This window comes from Equus caballus, chromosome 1, assembly GCF_041296265.1.
Source record: "Equus caballus isolate H_3958 breed thoroughbred chromosome 1, TB-T2T, whole genome shotgun sequence".
NCBI lineage: Eukaryota > Metazoa > Chordata > Mammalia > Perissodactyla > Equidae > Equus > Equus caballus.
In genome coordinates, this window is record NC_091684.1 from 51,165,079 (window position 1) to 51,172,670 (window position 7,592).

Here is a 7,592-nt window from a genome sequence, read left to right on the forward strand (position 1 = left end):
ATAATTCTTCTGCTGAAATTGCCTACTTGTTATCTGGAAAGATGGCAGGGATTCCTTAGCAAGAAAGGCCCCGGCAACCTGCCTCAAACTTGGTCCATAGATGGTCTGGGCAAATGCCAGAGGCTTTCATTGTTTGGGGAAAGTAATACATAGGGCATCAGCTGAGTTTCCATTTCAGCGCCACTTAAGCCTGAGTGATAAAGGCAGCCGTGTTCTGTGGACCTTATATTACATAACCCTCATGTGATTCAGGGCTGCTATTTATAGTTGTCCATTGTGTGGGGCTCTGGACTGGGTTAAGGGATGCAGCCTCCTTCTCCAGTGTCCCAGGAGGAGAGCAAAATGACTGCCTTTATCTCGAGCTCCCACTTAGCCTAGGTCTTTCAAAACTGCGCTTATTTTATTGTCAAAAATAATTTTGGCTTCTACTTTACCCTAAGATTTGTTCATTCATTCTTTCTCTCTTCCTTTCTTTCGTTTATTCAGCAAATACTTAATGAGTTGCCTATGAGGCACTGGGGATACAAAGTTGAGTAAAACATGCCTGGAGTGGAGGTCAGGGGTTAAAAATACTGATTCCTAGAGCCCATCCTGGACCAATTAAAATAAAGCATCTCGGGGTGAGTTCTGGTCATAGGTATGTTTAAAAATCTTCCCAAGACAATCCAGTGTGCTACTGGGATTGAGAACCAGTAGAATTTGTAGGCACTGAGGCCAGAGGAATGTATAAGGTTTAATATGTCAAGGAGGAGGACTAGAAAGAGAGGCAGATAAAGAGGGAATCCTACGTGGGTGCTGAAGAACAGTGCAGAGGGAGCTGGAAGTTGCTCGATACAGAGCGAGAGAAAGAACTTTGGCATCTGCAGTAGAATTTCAGCCTTTCTGCTTTTCAGTTTGTGTGATGCTGGATAAGCATTTAAACACTGTGAGCTTCTGCTTCCTTATTTTAAAAATGAGGATAAAAAGAATCTTCACATCCTAGGGGTGCCGTGAGCATTTAATCCAAGTGCCTGGTGTGCAACAAATCTCAGTGATTTTTGTTATTATTGGGAACTCAGGAGGAAAGATGGAGCATAAAAAGGTGGAGAGTTAAACAAGTGAGGATGGATTCTCAGTGATTCTCTCTTGCTTCCAAAACTGGGAGAGGGCCACCACGTGTCTGTGAGTATCTGAGGCCTCGGCCCCATATGATGCTTCTTCCTTCAGGAAAAAGAAATACTTATTTTTCTCTTAAAACTAATGTAAATATGTTGTTGACTAGAATGACAAATTTGTATCAATTAATTAAGGTAAAAATGAAAATTTACCTGTTTTGAAAAGACCCTTTTTGAGGGGAGGGGAGTGCTCAGGCCTCCCTGAGGGTACCATTCACACATCTCTGCTGTTAGGGTCCCCTGGCCTTTGGGTAGAGAGCAGGCCTTGAGCATCACGAAGGTCTCACCATTCTGAGCTGGGAAAGGCAGAGGCCATTCTTTCTGGATATTTAACCACTGTTAGCACTTTTTCCAGTGATAGACTATGCACACAGAAGCAGACATATATATGCAATATATTCCTTTTTTGATTTGTAACACAAATGGTAGCACATTCTACACACTGTTTTAAGCCCTGATTTTTATCTTAACAATATATCTTGGAGATTATCTATAGCAAGCCATAAAGAGCTTCATCCTTTTTTTTTTTAATAGCTGCACAGTATTCTTTTATGTGGATGTGTTATAATTTATTTAACCAGTATTCTGTTGATGTTTTCAGCCTTTTGCTGTTTAAACATTGCTGCAATGAATGACCATGTACATGAGTCCTTTTGCGTGTGGGAACATATTTTGTTCTATAAATTCCTAGAAGTGGAATAGCTGGGTCGAAGGATGGATGCACTTACAGATTGCCCTTCACAAAAGTTGTTCTAATTCCCAGTTCCACCAGCAATGTAGGAAAATGCCTGTCTCCCACACCCTCACCAATACAGTCTCCCACCAGAGTTTGACTTCGGCCAATGTGTTAGGTGCAAAATGCTACTTCCTGATAGTTGCAAAGTGCATCTCTCCGATTGTGAGTGATATTGAACTCCTTTTCATATGTTTTAAGACTCTGTAGGTTTTATTTGCTAGAAAGAGTTGGTTCATATCATTCACCTACTTTTCAATTGGGTCATTGGTTTGTTCCTTGTTGATTTTTAGGAATTCTTTATATATTTAGGAAAATTAGCATGGTGTCTATTGCAAATGTTTTTCCTTCCAGTTCTGTCGTCTGTCTTTGATTTTTTGCTGCAGAACATTGTGACGTCTGTTTTATGTCGCGTCATAAATACAAAGATAGTCTACACTCTGAGATTATTACATAATCCTCCTGTGGTTCCTTATATCACTTGTAATATACTATTTTTTTTTACATTTAAGTTTTTGTACCACTTGGAATTTTTCCTGATGTAAGGTGTGAGGTATGGGATCCAATTTTACTCATTTTAAGATGGCTGTCCAGTTGTACTAAAGCCTTTAATTGAACACTCTATCCTTTCTCCACTGATTTGAGACATGATTCTTTAAAGTATATTAAACTTATCACATACTAAATTTCCATATGCCCCTAGGTCTATTTCTGGACTTTGCATTCTCTTTCATTCTCTCTGTCTATTCATGTATCAGCACTACATATTTTTAATCACTGTAGCTTTATACTATGCTTTAATTTCTGGTTTGGACAAAGTCTGGTAATTATTCTGTTTCAGAATTTTTTTGGCCATGTTTACTTGTTTATTTTTCCATCTAAACTTTAGAATCAACTTATTTAGTTTAAAAAGTTAATATTTTGGGGCCAGCTCTGAGGTGTAGTGGTTAAGTTTGGCATGCTCCGCTTTGGTGGCCTGGGTTCACATCCTGGGCGCAGCCCCACACCACTCATCAGCCATGCTTTGGCGGCGACCCACATATAAAGTGGAGGAAGATTGGTACAGATGCTAGCTCAGGGCTAACTTTCCTCAGCAAAAAAAAAAGGTTAACATTTTACTGGTTTTGTATAACACACTGATTAACGTAGAGGGGACTGATGGCTCTCTGTGTGTTCCCTTCACAGTACAGTGGTCCTGCCCCTTGGTTAGTGTGATCCAATGGATGTCAGACTCTCACAGACATCACGAATCAGACAGAACACTGCTCTGCCTAAGAAGTCGAGTGAGTGATGGGGAAGAGAGGCAAGAGAAGTATTTACCACTCTTTCCTGGGGAGTAGAGCAGAAAACTTCTCCTTCCAGGGAAACATGAGGAGCAGGTGGATAAAGGTGTTCACTATAACAGTGGAATTTGCGGTGCACCTGCCGGGGATTCCTCTCAGGATATATTTCAATGGTTCTTAAAGGAATTTGGTCTTATGGTTCTGGAGATCAGGGATGCTAAAGGAGCATGTGCAGTGCTCATCTGCTGCAAAGGGCAGTGACAGATGGCGTCATGTAAAGAGCATGGGCTCTAGAGCCCACTGGGACTGAGTTGAAATCCCGGCCCTGCCAGCTGTGTGACTTTGGGGCACTTAATTTCTCCAACTCTCACTTTTCTCACCTTTATAAATACCTTGTGGAAGTGTCAGCATTGGAATTAATCTATGTCAAGATGCTAGCGTGGCAGCTGGCAGACCTCAGGTACTGAGCAAATACTTAGAAGCACATTTTGCACCAAGGACAAACTTGAAAGACTTTGAAGCTTCTCCGAAGGCCTTGGCGAGCCTCTCCTGCAGAGAGAGGCCCCTCACGCCAGAGAGACCCCATGTCCTCGGCTCCACAGAGAAGGCACCTAAGAGACAAGACGGGCCTTTGTGTTTCTGGAATGCCAAGCATTTCAGCTCTTCCTGAGTGACTTTGCTCTTGGTCTGTGATTCACTCAGGTTCCCTCATCTCAATGCATTGCCAGGCATCTCACTTTGCGGGAATTTTTTCATGTTTCCATGTCTGCCTAAAATGGAGATGTTTTACATATAAAAAAATAGAACTTTGATCTTTAAGAAAAAAGTACTGCATATTTTTCCTGATTATGGTTTTAATATATGCTCATTTAAGAAAAATAGAAAATGGAGAAAAACATAGGAAAATAAATATTAGTTATAATGCCATGAAACAGAAAATGTTAATTAGTATGCATATTTCCTTCTAGGCTTGTTTCTGTGTCTACACCCTCCTCCACGTGGACCTTGATATTGATATTTACACCCACACTTGTGTAGACATCTACACCCACATAAATATTCACACTTGATATTCATATAGGATCATACCTTATATATAATTTGATGTCTTGCTCTTTTAATATTACAGCATATCTTCTATGTTTCACAATATTTCTGGTAAGCCTAACTTTTTATTGCTTCATAATATTTGGTACATTTTTCTTTTAAAACAAGAATGATGCAATCAGATTTATCTCCATTGACACTAGTTAGGGAGAGGAAATTATTACTTATACATTCTCATTTAAATACTAAACAAGTGAAGTAAACAAATCATCAATCAGACTCAGAAAGCTTATAATTAGAATAACAAATGAAAGCCCATTCGGAATCATTGTTTCCTGTCCCTTTCTTAGGGAAAAGATTTGAATATTTTTCAGAGTTATTACTGAATAACTTTCGCAACACTGTTTTTATGAGGGGTCCAACAAAAAGCCAAAAGCAAGAGTTATGTCCTTCCTTTCCTTTCCAGAGCACAGAGTGTTTATCCTTTCTATGGGGGTAAAGTTGAATATTTTCCATAAAGCAAAACAACCTGGAAATTTAGATCAATTTGAGCCAAATGGTAAATAAAAAGAAAATAAAGTAAATCAAGAAATACTTGTGGGAGAATGAACTAGATCACTTCTGTCATCCCATAATGACCACTTCTTGCTGTGCCTCTGGTGATTGACCACAAGATGTCACTATGGCATCTTTATTTCTAATAATCGTGTAGCTGGCTGGGGGTGGGGAAAGAACAGGGAAAGAGAGAATCTTACCGTTCCATGCAAAAATGGAATAGTTTTTTTTTTTTTTCCTGGCAGGCAGCCAGGCTAATAAAAAAATTTTTTTTTAAAACCAACACTATGAATTGAAAAGGCTTTCAAGAAACATCTGCACAGTGAAACTGTTAACTCCAAAGAAGTCCAACGTTGTATTTATACTGTATAAATTAAAATGGAAAATAAAAACCCATTTGGGCCAATGTGCAAAATCTCCAAAGCAAGAGAAAAATACTTCTGAAGTCAATCCATTTTTAAAATGATGGCATTAAATATGGAGGATGTAATAGCTGAAAACAACTGAAATCCTGCCCAGTGAAGCTTCAAATAACCAGTTTCCAAAAACAAATATTGTTAATTAACCAAATTTCCTTCCTGGACTCAAATTTTAGGCGAAAGAAACAAATCATTTTTAAAAATGCAAGCTCCTCTCATGGTACTTGGGTAAAATGACTTTCAGATATGGCTAGCTCAGTCTGCATTGTCCCCTCCCCTCCGTATGACACATCTACAGGTTGGTAGGGAACAGCTGGTGTTCTGGATCATGATTCCAAAGAAATGAAAGTTCCTGAGTCATCAAAAAAGTATATTTTTAAACTTACATAGAAGGCAAGAAAGTGCTTTAAAAAAGCAACTGTAGGGGTCGGCTCGGTGGCACAGCGGTTAAGTTTGCACGTTCCGCTTCTTGGCAGTCCAGGGTTCGCCGGTTCAGATCCTGGGTGTGGACATGGCACTGCTTGGCACGCCATGCTGTGGTAGGCGTTCCACGTATAAAGTAGAGGAAGATGGGCATGGATGTTAGCTCAGGGCCAGTCTTCCTCAGCAAAAAGAGGAGGATTGGCAATAGTTAGCTCAGGGCTAATCTTCCTCAAAAAAAAAAAAAAAAAGCCGCTGTACACACAACGAATCCTTGAATTTGAACAGCAGTCTGTTGGATGGTCTGCCCAGCTCCCCACCATATGCAAGTGTCCATAATGCATCCCTCCATCCTCATGTCATATTGTGACTGGCACACGATGTGACCCACCCAGTGTCCTCAACAGTGGATGGTAGCCTGACCAAATTCCCTTCCTCAGGAATTTGGGATTAAGTCAGTGGAGTCTCTCTCCATATGACCAAACAGCGACATGCAAACTCTAACTGTTGGTCACCATGTTTTCCATCTCGCCAACCAAGAAGCAAAAATATAGACCTATAGGAAGAGACAAGAATGAAGAAGGCACTGAGGACTCTGATGGAGCGGGAGCCTTGATGGCGTCCAGGTGTCCAGTTCCAACTTGTCCTTGAGGCCTGGAGTCATCCATTGTTTGGTTCTGAGAGAAAGCCCTCTATCCTCATAGGAAATAATCATTTTGTTCAACCAAACCACCCTGGTGGTTACAATTCATTCCAGCCAAAAGAGTCTTAATTTATGACTTTCAGCATAATCTGGAGTCAAGTCCTTAGAATTTTTCCTCTTTGCATCCTAACTTTCCTCTGCTCCCCAATCATCCTCTGCCTTCCATCATTTATCCAGACATTTAGGTTATGAGATAATTTACTTGGTCTTTTGAACCAACTCTCCTGGCTTGAGAGACAGTGGGAGTAACCTAGAAAGTCCTCAAGGAGTGCTTTGAAAGATGACTTTCAGTCTCCAGGATCTTTGGGTGAACTGGATCTGTAAATTAGGATCTGTAAGCAGCATTTCCAAAAATACGTTTCTTAGAACGTTAATTCTGAAAGTGTTAAGAAAACAAAGTATTCCATAGTAAAACAATGTGAAGAAATGCAAAGTACTCTCTCTCGGAGAGTTATAGTTTGTGTTAATACAGTAAAGGCTCTGACAAGTCCTGCAGTAAAGAAAAGGATCTAAATTTATTTAGCCCAGGATTTCCCACATTTATGTAATAAGAGATTTTTTTTTGAAGGGGGTGTTAATCCTTATTGGCAACATTTTAGAATGTTACTTAAAATGTTTGTTTAAACTCTGCTTTACAGCCAAACTGAGTTTGAGGTGGGCTTACCTTGGCAATTTGGACAGGAAAGGCCCTGGAAAAATCTTGATCCCTCACCCTCCTACCTCACAGCACTTAATTAGTCAGGCAATTAGTCAGATGGCTAGGGAATGGCCCAGACATCCAGCGCTGCGGGAGGAGACTGCTTTATGGCCTATCTTGCAGCCCTTATGTTTCCTAGAGTCCTGACTTCATGCCTTCATTTTATGCCTTTTTCAAAATGTAACATGCACAAAGAAGAGTGCATAAATCACAAGTGTACAGCAATGAAGCTTTACACACTGTTTCACACACTACTGTAATCAGCACCAGATCAAGAAATGACATTACAAGCTCCCAGAAGCCCCTTTGTGGTCTCTTCTAGTCACTTCCCCACACGAGGGTAACCACTATCTGACTGTATGCCTTCTCTTTCCAAAGGAAATGGATATATCCCGAAGGGCCAGGATGGGTCCTTGAGCTCCTTGTATTCCTACAGTGCCTAGAGCAGGACTCAGCAAAGGACGGTTAATTGGGCTCATCTGTACGATGAACCAGAAAAGCACAAGTGCCCATCAAACTCCTGTACAGGGTGGTGGAAGGGCCTTGAAGTCAGCCTACCTGGGTTCAAATTCTGCAGCTAT